Source organism: Dermacentor albipictus, chromosome 5, assembly GCF_038994185.2.
Source record: "Dermacentor albipictus isolate Rhodes 1998 colony chromosome 5, USDA_Dalb.pri_finalv2, whole genome shotgun sequence".
Taxonomy (NCBI): Eukaryota; Metazoa; Arthropoda; class Arachnida; order Ixodida; family Ixodidae; genus Dermacentor; species Dermacentor albipictus.
The window spans coordinates 107,209,983-107,226,570 of NC_091825.1; the positions used below are offsets into that span (position 1 = coordinate 107,209,983).

At 48.2% G+C, this 16,588-nt stretch overlaps 1 protein-coding gene across 3 annotated transcripts in view; it reads left to right on the forward strand.

Annotated features, from left to right (window-relative positions):
• Positions 1-3,756: 3,756 nt before the first annotated feature.
• vvl (ventral veins lacking) overlaps positions 3,757-16,588 on the forward strand; it is a 228,691-nt gene continuing 215,859 nt past the window's right edge. For all 3 annotated transcript variants that reach the window (XR_011514564.1, XR_010562942.2, XR_010562941.2), the window contains exon 1: positions 3,757-3,947. The gene's annotated coding sequence lies outside the window, so the exon portion shown is untranslated. The remainder of the gene's footprint in view (positions 3,948-16,588) is intronic.

A 16,588-nucleotide genomic window follows, 5' to 3' on the forward strand; every position in this document is an offset into this window, starting at 1 on the left:
TGTCTACCGTTTATGAACGCTTGCAGGATATGTTAAGATGCGTTTCGATGTGTTTGCCGCGCTGGTACTTGAAATTTTATGCCATACGTTTGTCTTAAAAGCGTGCTGTGTCAAAACTGTATAAGGCACTCTAATGAGCAGCTTTACTGAGGAGAACATTCGCGATTTTATTTTCAAGCTGTCCTGATGCTTCCTTCCTTCCTGGAGTAGTTATTTTCGTCACTGCCACTTCGCATTTCTTGATACCATTGCCAAGCTTCTTCCTACCTATGTAGTGGCGTTAACAGCATCGAAGCAAATAGCAAATATGGCGCTGTTGTGTGTGAAGAAGGCTCACTGCTTCATGTTTCTACGCGGTTTATTCGCCGTTAAGTGCAATCGTGGCTTGCTGTGTGTAAATATGCGTTACGAACTGTGTGAAGCCAGGCGCTTGAGAAATATGTTCCTGCACCGGGTCCATGTGTACAGTGTACGATATTCGTACGGACATATGAGCCGGTTCCACAAATGTGCAAGACAATCTCTATTGAAAACATGAATCTCCCACTATTACGACGCTTGAGCTGTCCTTTGCGACTAGCCTGTATTTTACAGTGTACCTTATAACTTGCGGCACGCACGTTCAAAATGCGCGACACATGTCTTTACGTGTGCACCAAAATAAGCTGGGTTGCAATGGCCGCAGAGATATATGTTGTTATGACGAGCTCATCGCTTTACAGCACTTGTTCTTATTCCAACTTGCAGTGCCTGTGTAAATCGTCACGCCACCTTTTCTGGCAAGGTAACGGTTACACCTTAAATATTTCCGTGTTATGCTGCATCGACTTCGATACTTTATTATGAGCCATTTCGGTTGCTTAGACGTTTGTGGCTTTTTATAGGACTTATAGGACTTCATAGGCTTTTTTATTGTGGCTTATTTTATAGGACATCAGTCGCTGCACCTACCACACGCTATTCTGTTTTCACGTATTACAATATTCTCTCAATTCTAAACCAATGCACTCTGCATAGTTTATATTCGCAATGTACTGTTGTTTCATGACAGACAGCAACGAGAAGCAGCATAATAGTATTTCATCGTTCTATACGAGGCGATGTGACTACTCGCCTACCTTCCCTTCCCAAGGAAAATCTATACGTCTCTGAATTGTACACGGTAGATCCGTTGAATATGGAACCATATAATAACCTACAGTGACACACCAGGGACAATTTCAAAACATGCTCCAGAGTCTACTGCAGGCTGCCCCGTATTTCGCGTATCGAGCACTCGACTCGCTTTGTGCAGCTCCAGTGAAGCGAACAGCCTCCCTCGGATCTTTTAACCCTTCAGGCTCATTACGACCACATCCTGTTTTGCATCAATAGTAGCGAAGGGGGCGCCTGTTTCCTGCATGAATAGAAACTCAAGTTCCCATCGACTCGGCTTCACCGGCCTTTGCTTTGAAACGGCAGAATAAGCGACCTTTGCGAAAGCCTGAACTGTATACTGTTTGCGGGGCTCGTTCAGGTGACTTGAGGTCCTGAGAACGCATATCCCCCGCAGATAAATACGTACAAAGCAAAGTGCACAGCCAGTATAATGATTCGAAGCTTATGAATTAGCTGCAAACTAGTGTGTGTGTAAATCAGTCTGAAAGTGTGCGTATAGTTTGCATAAGTTTGTCCATTTCGTACACACAGATAGAGGTAGGCTGCAGGAGGGTGACCGCGAGTGCTCAACAGCGGCACGCGTCAAGCGGTAGTTCTGAGATGCGCTTCCAGCGAGAGCCTGTTGCCTTCCAAGATTGGTGGTGGTTAGAGCTTTGCCTCATAATTAATTAGCTCTAAATACACGATGGTAACCAGCAGGGGCATAGCTATAGAAGCACGTGCATCGGTCACGTGCCTACAGCCCGCTCAAGTGCCCCCCCCCCCATACACACACATGGCTCCCCCCTCCCCCCCCCCCCCAAAAAAAATCCTGGCTATGTCACTGGTAACTAGGACGAACATTTATCTTGTGGTCTGCTTGATTATCATGACCTGTGCGATTGAGCACTAGTTAGTGATTATGCATAATGTTGAATGATGATACATAACTTTGCCCTCTGTCGTCTCCGCACTATTTTTTAAACCCTAAATATGAGCGCCATTTACGACCTCTGCAAATAAGTGCGGTTAAATTCAACTATGTTCGAGATCTATAAGAAGCATTCCGCTATCAACATGCGGCCTGCGTGGCTTTGCCGTAGCGGTCCCGCGTGGCTTTCTTGAACTCTCCCGTCCCTTTTCTATCTACCTCGTAAGTTGCGAAAGCCTTGACGTACACTCTGTTTCTCGACGGGCGCGTCATGATGGAGCATGTGGGCAGCCGTGAGCTGTGTATATGGCCAGGTAACTTACTTAAACCGGTCATCGTACGGTTTCCCTGGTTTCGTTTACTGCCGACCGTGCAAAAGTACACTGAATGATGGTATGCTTATCCAATCGTGACCTTCTTCGCCGTTATTATTTCTCGAGCAGTCAGAACTGTGCAATGCGTGGTAAGCTGAACATATCGTACAGTTTCTAAATCTATGCACGTGTTGTTACTTAAGAAAGAAAGAAAAGGAAAAGCCAATAGGGCCGATGTTCTGCTTAAAACTGTCAAAATACCTATAGGAGATCGTCAGAACACCATGAAAGCACCACATCTGACTGAAATTACACAAATATAAATCCTGCAAGAACAATATGTGAACAGGTGATTATAAGGACACCAAGAAAGCACCACATGACTGAAATTATAGAAAGATAAAGCCTACGACAACAAAAAGCTGCAGGTGTATGCGTTGGTTCCGACTCTGAACTCGTTTACAAGAAAAGCATGGCTCCCAGAACGGACGCGGCCGTCTTCTCATGAACAGCTTTTTTCAGGATTCGTACAAAGTCATCGTCGTCCGCTATACAGAAGTAACAATAGTGGCCTCCGAAATACATCCACAAATGCCGCCACCCTAGGAATTACGCGTGGGGGGGGGGGGGGGGGGGGAGGGGCGTGCGCAAACTTCCGCACAGAATGCCAAGCTCCGTAGATGCGTGATCATCGCTCAAAGATGGCTTTCTCAATTCTGTACACCCGATGGTCACCAAGACAACTTGGCAGAACCGCGATCGGCTGCCTCTGTGTGCTGTAGCGAAAGCGCGTAATTTTTTGCATGCGATTTATTGCACGGAACGTGCTCTCTAAGCCTAGCCTAACTCCAAGGAATAATAATTGTAAAATACTGCAACAAAACAAATGAATTTCGCGAGACCGCGTATTCTCAAAAGTTCTTATCTTTGTTCTTTGCTGGTGGCATTCAGAACGATGCCAAAAAAAATGCTCTCAAGCGCAATTTTTTTAGACGTGCTCCCGAACAAGTATTTGAATGCTGTCTTCTGGATTGCATGTTTTCCCGAATAAGCCTTACAGTTTAACGGTTGGTATCCAGTTCTCTTCTGTGGCGCATGACATTCTGTGACTGCGATACAAATGCCGGTTGAGGCGTGCGGTTGCCCTCAGGATGTTGTCACTATATGGTCTTCTGCGTGCGCAGAGTACGCGCCTGTTCTCACGCGTCACGAGTGCGCATGCTCCCGCGCTACACGCCCACGCGATGGAAGAGCGTATACGGCTGCACCTGACAGCTGCAGGACTGCTCATCCTTTGCCATGCTTCATGAGGGAATAAGCGCCCTGGGCATGCGCGGTAGCTTCGATAAGCATCGAGCGCCAGGTAAGAGACTGCCTGCCCGTGCTGAACGTGGGGCGTTGTCACGGGAACTGTGGCTGTGCTGCTGTCGATTGTGCGCGAGGCGGCCCGAGACCCATGCAGAGGAACGCAGTGGGACTTGTCCAGAAGAGTGGACCGACACCGGCACCCCAGTGAGGCTCCCGCGACCGCGAGCCTTGGGTCGACCGAACCGCCAAGAGGAAGCGTGAGTATAGCAGCCTTCTTCAGATACTGTGTGAACAGTATTTCTGGCCGCCGTAGAACCCGCCTCTGGCGTTTGTGCCGCAGAGTCGGGCACCCTGACCGCCTCCTATAGTATCTGCCGCGAACTGTTGAGGCACTTGAAGCGCAGGGCGTTTCCCAGTGCGCCTGTGGCAGATGTCATAATTCTGGTCATTCGGCTGAATTACTCAAACGGACAGAGACATTACTTGCACGAGAAATCGAAATGCATAAATTATTAATCAAAAAAGTTAATTGACTTTTTGGTTAATTATTTTACGGCACATTTTTACGAATTGCAGCTGGTGAATTCAAAAGGAGATAGTGTCCGCTTGGAGCGAATTTTTAGAACGGCACCAGTTTCGATATATTCATTCCCTAAGTGTGCGTTGAAATACATGGGCGCTCGAATAACCTTTGTGCTTCAATCCATAAAACGGTGCATTGTAAGAAAAAGTAAGTCGAACAGTAATGCATTTTTACCGCAAGTTTCACGGCGCATGTCTGGAAACCTGATTGATCCCATAGAAATTCTTTCCAAGTAGATATACCTTGCAAATTCACCGGCTACAATTCGTGAATTGCAATGTGTGCCTAAATTATTTAACAAGTTAATTAGTGAGTCTTTTTGGTAATAATCTGATTATGCGTTCCGGTTTCTCGTGCGATTGCCTCCCGCTTCGTGTAATTCAGCTCAAGGGCTACAATTATACGCTCTATGCCATGGGCAATTTTTATCAACTTCGATATGGTCTAACAAGAGAAACAAAGCTTTATTTAGAGCAGGTGAAATGTCTTCGCCCTAGGTGGACGGCCACCTCAATCCAGGAAGCCGTGTACACGAGCTGTCACCTACGGTCGGTCAGATTATGCTGGTCATCTAGGCTGGGACTTGATAGCTGAGCCTCCCACTGCTCTTTGGTTATAGTTTTTCGTGGCAATGGAACCAACCATCGTCATGTCCATGGCGCCTTACTACACGGAGTCTCGCCCGTCACTCACAGCTACGAATGCGCATTCTACCAAGTACCACACAACCCTACCACACATGGTGTGGGGATGCAAGTATCCGACATGGTCTAAAAGAAAAAAAAATCACCGGCGGTTACGATACTTCTTAATGCGAAGTTTGAGCGCAGTTCCATACGTGTTTTCATTTCGCGATATATTGAGGCAAATAATTTGAGAGACGTAGCAGAGTCGGCGATCATCGAAAATCTGATCTGCGGGTCAAGCGCGTCGGCTTTTATACATGACTCGTCAAAACTTCCAGCGTAATCATCGGTGCCGCGTGGCTTCCAGAAAGTACTACACAATTCGCATCGCGCATACAGTGAGATTACAAAGCAATCGCAAACCATGACAATTGAAACTGCTGCTTCACTACCTCGTCGAGAAAGGAGACATCACGTTACAGTGGATTTCGAGCCACTGTGACAGAATGGGCAATGAACATGCCGATGCAGCAGCACGGCTTGCTAGACTCCATTCCATTTCTCAGGAGCAGACACAGCAATGAAAATTAGTGCGCTTGCAAATGAAGCCACAAGATCTTTACGGAACACACTAAGCTTGAAGCACACGCGTCTGCACCGACTGGACCCGTCCCTTCGACTTCGACCCCCATCTGGACTCTCTCGACTCAAGACAAAAGTACTTTGCTGACTGTGGCTTGGTGTCGCTTTCACAATATTTTTTGCCTTCCGAGTCTGTATCGATGAGAACGCGGCTTGCAGTCACTGCGGCGGCGGGGAGACTATAGAACATGTACTCTGCCAATGCCCTCGATACAGCGCGCACCGGCTGTTGCTAGCGGCCGTGTTGACACGCCTTGACGACAGGCCATTTTCAGAACAGACAGTCTTGGAATGCCAACATGAACTGTTGTCGCACCGAAAGTCGGTCAATGTCTTGTTGACCTTTTTACGTGACAGTGGCCTATATAGAGACTGTAATTAAACCCCCCTTTTTTTGTGTCTCGTAAAAAGCCAAGAATTTAAGATAGCGTAGATGTAAACGAGCCTATATGCAAAATGTTACGTTTGAAATACGAGTGGATGTGTCACGAAAAGCTTGCAAAAGTAACGTTGTTTGATATTAATATTGAAAAAAAAAGTATTTTAAGAAAATACGCTGCCATTTACCGCAAGCCGGTAATGCGTGTCCCTGTTGTCCTCCGCATCCTACAAGGCTCGCATCTGCTCGTACTATACCTCAAAAATAGTTTGGCAGCGTTCCGTCGCGTGCCACCTTTCTTTTTTTTTTTTTGTCCTGCGTCGCGATGTCCGAAAGTCTGCTGTTTGATATCTTGGCCTTTCTTTAAGTATTGTTTATCGCACGCTTCAATGGGCAGGCTTTGCTCGCCTAGGGGATGCTTTTGCCGCGCTATGGCCGCTTAGAATCTTGTCCGTTACGCGAGCACCACGCTATTCTCGTTACCCCATTTGAATCTTGAATTGCTGTGAAAATTCCGCTTGGTGTGTTCTGGCACGGTGTGATTCTTGTCGGGAGATTCGAACTCACGGGTCCCACACAGGTAAAGGCCCCGAGTCCTTCAACAAGCCTTGTCGTCGGACGCAGGACTAAATCTCAAGCTTAGTCTCGTCGCAATGAACACATTATCTTAAAGGACCAATCCTTTGTACGACTATTCGCTTCTCCATTGTAGAGAAATCGGATGGCACACAGATGAAACGCGCGAATGAGAGGTCATTGAAAATAAAGATTTGCATGGATGAATAGGTGGCATCAGTGGTGATCGTTGTAACGTTGTTCTGAGGCTTCATCGACGTGTGCTAAACGCGAAGTTTGGCCGAGGTATGTACAAAATGACGTCAACTTTTTTCTCGCTAACATCCGAACGAATGGCTGTATTCTTTTTTTTTTCTTTTCTTCATCGACTCATGGACGCCTACAGAAGCTTCATCGAGGTCTTGATTGCACATACACAAAGAAAAAAGGGGGAAAAAAGAGAAAAACGTAGGGGCAGTTGAGAACGCAGAAAGGAGCAATTTGAAAAACGGAACCTGGAAGACAGGCGGCCAGGAACAATTGAGGGCTTGGCACGCCGGAACGCTGAGTTTGTGTGTACAAGCCAGCAGGCCGGCGAGCAGCCGTGATTGCTTTAAATTGAGTTTGGTGCCGGAACGACGATCCTGGCTCGAGTGGTACCTGCGCCGCGTCGCCTACTTGTCCGCAGTGGTTCATGTAGTCGGCTCACGGCTGGGTATTGTGGGACTGCGCAGTTATTCGCAGGCGGCCCCGTTCCTGAACTCTTACCGCTTTTTTTTTGTTGTTCTAGTTTTCTTTCAAACACTTCGCACACGGTTCCATCAACGAGGTAAGCTCTTATATTAACCCCCCCCCCCCCCCCCTCCCCTTGCCACTTCAACACTCCTGCAGTAGATGTGGAGCCTGCTGCTTTGCCAAAATTGTGTCCTTGCCTTCTTTTCCTTTTTTACCGCCTGAGGGCTTTACCTTACTTTTTTGGTGGACACGCAACTCCAACTGGACTTGAACGTTTAGGACCTGTCCATAGACCACCTGAGTTCGTTTTATGATCAACTGTCCTATGCCCTTCTTTATATTTTTAAGCTTATAACGTTTAGCTTTAAATGAATTAGGATAATAGGACCTCTTCTTTGTGTTCGGGCGTTCCTGCCTTAAAGTTAAACACGGAACTTCACGATGCTTCAAACACAGGTTCTCCAACCCCCTTTTTTTCTTTCTGTATTTCTACCAAGTCTAGTTGTTTGGGGTGTTTTGCTTTGCAGAGAACAGACGATGGAGAATAAAAGCATCTTTCCGACGTTAATTTTGTCGTAATAGAGGAAATGGGCAGTTCGGAACAATAGGAAACAGGGACAGTGTCGCCGTACAAAGAACCGTTGGACGAGTTCCGAAACGATAATTTGGTTACTGAAGCAGTGGCCTTTTTTATAGGCTTATTGAAGCCTCACTCGCTGAAGATTTACTCTTTCTTTGATGTCTTCATTGGCGAGTTACAACCACCTTTACCTATCGGTATTTCTTTTAATGCGCTATCATCAAGAATGTGAAAGCGAAAAAAAATGTGCATGTTTGTGGTGTGTGGGAAGCCAGTCACGTGGTAAAATACATAAATATGAACGGTACATAAATGGTACATAAATATGAACGGGGAGAAGGAAAACGGAGGGGCTCGATTTTTTTGTATATGTGGTGCAACTGACGATGTTCTGCTCCGGACCACCGTCAGTTGCACTTTGCTCCGCGAAGAGGCAGGACGTATATGTGAAGTGAGCCCTGAGATGGCGGCACTATCCCTGCCAAGAGAGACCATATTTTACGTGTTTGTGCCAACGTCACATGCGTTATAGGAAGTTGATATAGGAAGTTATGCCGGTGGACCATGGCATAAAACAGTTTTGTGTTAATGTAACGTCGATGAAACGGTGAAGGCAGTATGACGGCGACAGCATGACATGAGATGACGATTCTTAAATGATGACGATGGTATAACACACATTGGCGACAGTGGGTTGATGACAATTGATCAACGACGATTGTGTGATGACGATGACGTGACGACGACCATATCGCGAAGACTATGATGGCAATGGCATGGCGATGACGGCTCGCGACAACTGGATCAAGAAGCTGAAATGACAACGGAACTTCCACGACGGCAGGACGATGACAATAGAACAACAAATGCTTGAAGACAACTGTCTGACGACGACACGATGATGACGATGGCATAACAGAGGCATTATGTCGATTGGACGACAGCTTGATTACAATAAGATGGCGAAGAAAAAATGACGCACCGTAGATTGAACGACGAAGGCAGTATGACGACCACAGCATGCATCACCCCGGTGGGAGGGCGTTTCTGAAGTGACGACGATAGTAAGATGACGGCGTCACGATTATTGCGTATTGACAGTGGTACAACGACGACTGTGTGATGGCGATGGCGTGATCGACGGCGGCATGGTGAGAATCGGAGGTTGAAGTCAGAATGACGATGACTAAAAGGTAGACTACCATGGAATTGCAACGATGCATGACGAAAATGCATGGCGATGACACAATGACGACGGTGACAAGAAAACGTTATGAGGACAATAATCTAGATGACAACGAGAGTGTGACGACGATTACGTGATGATGACTGTTTGACTGTTATTGTATATCGAGGATAGTGTGACGACGATGGCATGATGAGAATCACGTATGACGAAGCAGGAGATGCAACGGTGGAAGGACCACGACAGCATCACGATGATGGTATGACAACGGATGCATGACGAGAATCGTGCCGACGTCCAGAGACGAAGCTGGAATGACGGTGCAACCACCAAATTAAGATGACATCATGGCCATTACATACCTAGCGGCCCAAGCTGGCAGACAACTGAGCCATTTTGTCGGCGTTAGAGGCGTGACGACGACAGCACGGTGAGAGTCAGGCGACAAAGCTGAAATGAAAAACGATGGGACGACTATTACGGCTTCACGAGCACATATACCGGGTGTTTCCGCGAACACTTCCAAAACATTTTAAAGATAGCCTATGGCAGATAGTATAATTCTAGTTGATGAGCTGGTTTACTCGAAGAGGCGGACAGGCAAAAAAAGAAGCTGAAATGCATAATCGACTAATTAACAGTCATTCACTAATTAAGTCAAGCTAATTAGCATTCTAAAGCTGAGCTTTAGCGCCATGGTTTGTGCATAGGGCTTCCAACAGCACACTGCAGAATGGGCATGAGTTCGATACGCTGTGACGAGCGAAGTTGCCTTTTCGCCATATACCTATGACGAGGGTGTTACCGCGGTTAGATAGTGACATGAAAGACAATGCGATAACGATGACTACGACGGCTTATAACGAGAAGGGTGAACGGGCACAGCGAACTCAGTTTCGAACCGTTAGCTCTTGTCGCGGGGGAGGGGGGAGGAGGGGAGAATGGCTAAAAAATATTTTTGTCAGTTGCTTCTTGACCTCGCCAGTTGCTGTCTCTCCTCCTTTCTGAGCTTTCAACCCACTTTCCTTCGACGCTTGGTTCTCTTGACCGACTTCGTTTGTTGACAACCTCGGTTTCAACCATCGTGCCTGGTTCTTTCTTTCTTTCTTTCTTTCTTTCTTTCTTTCTTTCTTTCTTTCTTTCTTTCTTTCTTTCTTTCTTTCTTTCTTTCTTTCTTTTTGCTTTTACCGTCAGTTTTTGCGCGGCTTCTTCACTTTCGACGGCTGGGCCGCTCAACCCCGCTCAAATGTTCTCCTCGCTTTCACCCGCGTAGCGCGACCGCGGCTTGTCGTTGTTCCGTGTCGCGTCTTCCCACGTCCCCGCCGCATCGGCCGATCGTCTCGGACGGCGCGCAAGCCGATGATGCGCGCCTGCTGGCAAGCGCGCTCGGCGAGGCAGGCGTGTCGCGGCGCAGCCGCATTGTGTGCACTGCGTGCACGCACGCCGCCAGTTTGTCGGTGCGTCGCGCGAGCGCTGCGTGATTCGAATTTGGGACGAGACGCCATCGACAAGGGGACGCACGAGGAGGAGGAGAAGGGGGCACGGGAGGGACGAACGCGACAAAGAACGACAAGAGCGCTCCGCGGTGACACCAGCGCGACACCGGAGCGTCGCGAAGTCGCTCGTGTCTTCTTCCGCCGTTGGTGGCTGCCTATTCTGATTTTTTTTTTGCTTGCGGTTTTGTCTAATACCGCATCGTGCTGGCCGCACAGCCCTCCTGCGCGGTCGATCTCGATGTATATCTTTATTTGTGTGTGTGTGTCTGTACTTCCGAGCTTCTCGGCGATGGCCGCAACTTTCGCTTTTCGTTTTTCAACCCCTCCCCTGTGGGAGCACGTTTTGTCTCGAAGATTGCGCGCCTGTTTGTGTGTGTGTGTGTGTGTCAGTCGAGGCGAGGTGTTTCGTAAGCGCGATCGCTGACCGATGCGCAGGTTCTGTAGCAATATTGCGCCGGAACAAACGCGCGTGCACTGTGGTGGGATGAAGGAAATGCTCTTTTATTTTATTAATTGATATATATTCATTTTTCTTAGGTTTCTCTACAATGCAGGGGAATGGAAAGTTTACACATGCAATACTGTAATGCATCAATGACATCATTCGAGCTTTACACGTTATTTAGTTCACAGTGCATGTCAAACGTACACTGGGCTGAATTGTCTTAATGAACAATTCTCGGAATTTCGAAGATGCAAGTAACGGCAAAATTAATCAGGTTACACCAGGTTTGCTATCCTAGACTGGAGCAGATGGAAGCTGTACGAAAAGGGGAAACAGAGAGTACGAGGGGTAAGAAGCGATGCGCGCGCGCTGACAGCAGCGTTCACTGTGCATTTAAAGGCAGTTGCAGGGCCCTGTCGTCTTCGAATAGGGTGGCAGCTTGGTTCTGGTGGTTTTCTGTGCGAAAATAGGTAGCTAAAGATAACTTGATGTAAAAGCTTTGATGTAAGCGCGTTCAAATGCGGAGGTTCCGCAAGCAGGCACGATAAAGAGGTCAGTAGAATTGGGGTACAAATTTGATATGAACGCTACCGAGTACGTAGTAATACGATTTGCATGCTCTTTTTTTCTTTCGCAGGCATGCTTTCTATATTACAGATACTGAGTAATAATCTTCTTGTACTGATGTGCCCGCTGTTGCAGATTTAGATTTGCACTATGCGCGAGCCCAGGTCTATGTGTGTTCCAGGAGTTCTGTTGAGAATCGTGTTGTGCTTCCTAAAAAAGTCATTCATGTTTTCTTTTTCTTGATTTCGCATTACAGCTTTTTAGTAAACGCCCAACTGCAGCCGTTGAAGGTAAATGTTATCATCGTACCGTGTAGACTTCCCTGCAAAGCCTACGCTGACGCCGCAGACGAAACCCGGCTCCCTTGGAAATTTGTCAGGTCGAAAGGCAACATGGATCATAGCGGACTTATGAGAAACTCCAACGTAACTGGCGTGCCAGGTGTCATAACGTGCGTAACACGACGCTTATTAGCGCCGTAGAAGTATATACTTTTTTTTTCCAAACTGAAGCGCTGTCATGTTTCACGACAGCACTTTATGTTTCCTGCTGTTCTTCGAACCGCGTTTCATGTTCGATGGCATTCCGTGTGCTTACAACGCAAGAGCGTTTACTGCAAGAAAGAAAAACTGTACCATGGTCAACTCTGTTCTTGAAATGGCGTGGCTCGTAATGGGAACAGACTTATGAGCAGATACATCTTCAGCGGCATCGCGCAATGGGCCACGCAAGACAGGGCTTGCAAAGTAGGACCGGATTTCCGAAACCTTATGCTGTTGCATGCCATAACACGGCTCGCATTCCCAGAATTTTCCCTTACGCAATCGCTTCTCTTATGTAAGTGCAACGCGCCATTGTCCATCGCCACGGCGATCGTCCTGTTGTCATGCCGGGCACCCGAAAGCCGGTCACAGAGGAAACGTTCTTCCGTAAGAGGAGTTTTGTGAATACGGGCCAAGTTGGTTTTTTTTTACGTGTGTATTTGATGTTCAACGCGAGCTTCGAAGTGGCCGAACGCGAATCCGCACTGGTCACTGCAAGCAGCCTCGCAGCCGGCAGCCCTGCTGCACGTGTCGCGGATGCGCAGCTGCGTAACAAGCCGGAAGACGGTCGGCGACAGATTGCGACCGATCGCGACATGTCGCTAGCCCCGCGACGTACTCTGTCAGCGTGGACAACGAGAGCGTGTCACCGGGGAAATGTAGAGCGAGCGGGCTCGACTTCGCGGATCGTGAGGATTTGCCCGGACGCGTATACCGAAGGTGTCGCCCGTTATGGGCGACGCCTGTAGCTGGGTCGACAGTCTAGTCTCGTGTATGCCCGTAGGATTCGCGTACCTGTTGGCGTACAGCTTCGATACGAAGATAGCTCGAAGGAAGTGTGCCGCCAGCAGCAACGCAAGGCTGACGTATATAGCGGTTTAAAGGGACAACAAGAGGCAACACTACATAAGTTTAAATTGATAAGTCTTCTAAGACTGATTATCCTTAGACTGAAATTATTTTATCAAAATTCTGTTTCCTAACCTTTGGCGAAAATTGTCTGATTACTAATGGAGGAAATGAAGGCAAACGTATATTTCTATTTCGTTCAAAAACTTCAGCGTTGGAACTGATTGTGACGTCACGGATTTCTATGTGTTATTTCTTATTTAAACCTCGAGCTTAGAACTGCGGCACATTCTCGGCCCATGTCAAAGTATCGCCTGCGCGTTACGCACCACGAAAGCGCTGCTCACGTTCTTGCGGGCCACGAGCCTTAACGAAACTCAGTAAATATCTCTATATAGTGTATATACTTGTGCGTGTGACTCTATGTGCTGTTATGCGTTTTTTTATTATATGGTATTTAGCAGGCGTTGTCGCCTTTAATTGGCGCCAGCTACTCCTTTTCACATATGGATTTAGAAGGAAAGAATAAATGATCATAAATATAACGAAATCATGCCAACACAAATTCCAGTCACATAAGTACACTAGTACTGCACTAGAACTGAAAGTCAACTCCAAATCACAAAAGCACAAAGTCCAGCCACACGTGTGCACTAAAGTAAACACAAAGTCCGGTCAATTAGCTAGACTGAAATCAGGGCACATAGGAAATCACGGATTAAATTTATATAAAGGTATATAAAGCCAGGTATTGGATTGGCCGAGGTCGGGTAAAAGAAAAACTCGGAGTGCGCTTATCGCATTTAAACAATTTACTCAATGTTTTCCGAGAATAATGCTCACTTCTAGAAATCTTTGAAGGGCCAGTAACGCTCGTCTTTGCAAAGAGTATGTTGGCCAAGGTCCTAAGATCTTCCTGAGGCTGAAGGCCTGCGAGCTAATGCCACTAAATCAACTGCTAAGCATTGTCTGTGTGTGTCGTGTCATGGACATTCTACCAGAAGATGCTGTACATACTCATCCGCGTGGCCACAAGCGCATTCCGCACTATCAACTCTTGAAATTTCATGTCGAAAGTGTTTTGTGTACGCGGTACCGAGCCGCAGACGGCGAATCAGCGTTTGAAAGGCTCTGGTTGTATTTAATGTGGACGGGATTTTGAATTGAAGTGATCGGTCAATGTGAAATAAATTTGAAGATTTCGAGTTCTGATCAAACCATGTCACTTTGCAAGCATGGGCTGAGATCTGTATTAGTATGTGCTGCAATTTGTCTCGCGTTGGAGGGAGACCATATTTATTAACATGCGCTGTTCCGGCTGCCATGTCTGCTGCAACGTTCCTAGGGATGTTGCAGTGGGCAGGTATCCATTGGAACATTACTGTGCAATTTGTTATGAACTTGCACCGCTGCACCACGAATACGGCTTTGTGGTCCCGTAGCGCTCGTCACCCGTTTCGTGACAGAGCGTTGGTAGCGAAGACTCCGAGCCTGGCGTCGATGAGAATAACAAAAGGGACTTTATACATTATATACAGGTTATCATACAGGACATGAACGGGTCGGCACTGGGGCCGAGTGCTCACAACAAACGCGACTGTTCTCGCACGACGACGTCCGGCGAAAAACGCGTTTCACATCTCACCCCAGTCGGGAGCGACACTCTCTCCCGGTGGGGTTGGCAGATCCTGTTTTCGAGCGGCGTGTCGCTGCTTTTATAATCCCCGAGGCCCATTGTCACTCAACCGGCCCAATACAAAGTCAGCACACGACGGTCGTCCGAGGGGTCCAACCAGCGACCGCGCTGGCCACCCGGTTCAAAGTTCGCGCGCGCGGTGACCTCCAGGCAAGGGAGGTGCGGCGCCGGGCCGTCTGGCACACGCGGACACGTCTAAACACGCTGCTTCGCCGAGGCTTCTCCCGCACGAAGGCGCAGCATCTTGACTTGTGAAGGGAGAATTATGGCGCTCGCAGGATAGATTCTGCATCTTGCAGATTCGGGATCCGGGCTCGTGGTAATGGCACAACAGCATCCCCGCCCTCAGATAAGGCGCCGGGAAGACGAGCTGCCTCCACGTGGCTCGGATGCCAGGCGCGCACGTTCGTCAGGCTCGTCCAAGTTCACGTCCATTGTCGGGACGCCAGGTAACTTCACGTGCCCAGGTCCGACTCGTCAGGACAGGAGCTCTGCTCACCACGTCGTCGCCAAGGCACCTTGACCAGCTCCGCTCGGGTCGTTCCTAAGACCTTGCTTCTCGCCACTGGTCCCGCTTGGTCGTTCTGCAGCTTGCAAAACCGACCGGCAAAAGGCAACACCCAACACGAACAAGTGCCCTCTGTCTCCCGTCAAACACCAGACAAGGCCATAATTCAAATCAACCTAATTAATCGCTATCCCCTTATGCTCCCGCTGCAACAAGAGGCAGGTGTACGATCTAGCACACAAGGCTCAAACAACCAGTTTTCAAATTAACAACACAACAAAATAGAAACAATTATTAATCAGCAATAATAATTACAAATAGAATGGTCCCCTTGAAATCGCTTTGGACCGAAAACATACTTCTGAGGAAGCAAATGAGGTCATTCATTTTTCCCGGCGATATTTTCGCGGAATCTGAAGCTGCTTATATTTGCGACCCTGCTTATCCGTGTAGCGGCGGTACAATAAGCCAGGTTCCTTGCCAAATGAAACCCCCTTTTTTTCCACTCCCCGTTTGACGCTCTTCCTCAGATCGGCTAATGAACAATCTTCCTGTTGCTCGCGAATCAGACTTTTTCTTTCAACTGCAGCCTGCTCCTGCCGGCTGGCGGAAACCGGAGCGAGTGCGGAGCCCGCGTCGCCTAATTGCGGCGTCGAGTCTATATCGCGGCTAGCACTGCACGCGTCACTCCCACTCACTTCCAGGACCCGCTCGTCTAGGCCAGCCTCCGAGCTCTGCCTCTCCCGTGACTGCTCGCCACTCAAGTTACCGTGATCGGTCCGTGTGCCGCACCGCTGTTCGCTCACCGACGCTAAGTCAAGTTCCCTCGACAGCGGGCGCGCTTTGGATCGCGTGGGGGCCATGTACGCCACGTCGGCAAAGAATGATTTGCCGTGATCCCTTAGCAACTGCTCCGAGCTATTTGAGAAGAGGTAGGAAAACTGCTCCGGGAGGGCGGCTGACACAGCGGCTTCGGTGTTAAGTTTCCCAAATTCTCCTTCAATGCTAACCGTTGCGATCGGTAAACAGACACTCTCCTTCTCGGCCACTTGCCGTATCCTAACGCACTCTCCCGTAAAATCACTCGAGGAGACGAAAGACGGGTGAACAACGTCCATAGTTGCTGCAGAGTCCCGCAGTGCTCGGCACTTCTTGCCGTTTACCTTAATTTCCTGCACATAGGGCTCCAATAGACGTATGTTTTTGTGAGTTTCCTGTATCGTTGCAAAAGCAATTCTCTCTGGGCAGCTTGCAGCGATGTGCCCTTGCTTTTTGCAATTGTAGCAGGTTAACGGTCTCCGTTTTTCAAAAGAACGCGTCATTTCGTTTCGCTGTTTCGGACCATCGTCATCATTCTGAGATGCATTCTGTCCATCCCTTACAGTTTCTTTGGGAAGGGACTCGTCGTCCCGAAACTCGCGACGCGTGATTTCCTTCCGTTCGTCGGGCTTCCCGAAAAACCCATCTCTTCTATCTGCTTTTTCTATGCGCACTGCCTTGCTGTGCAAG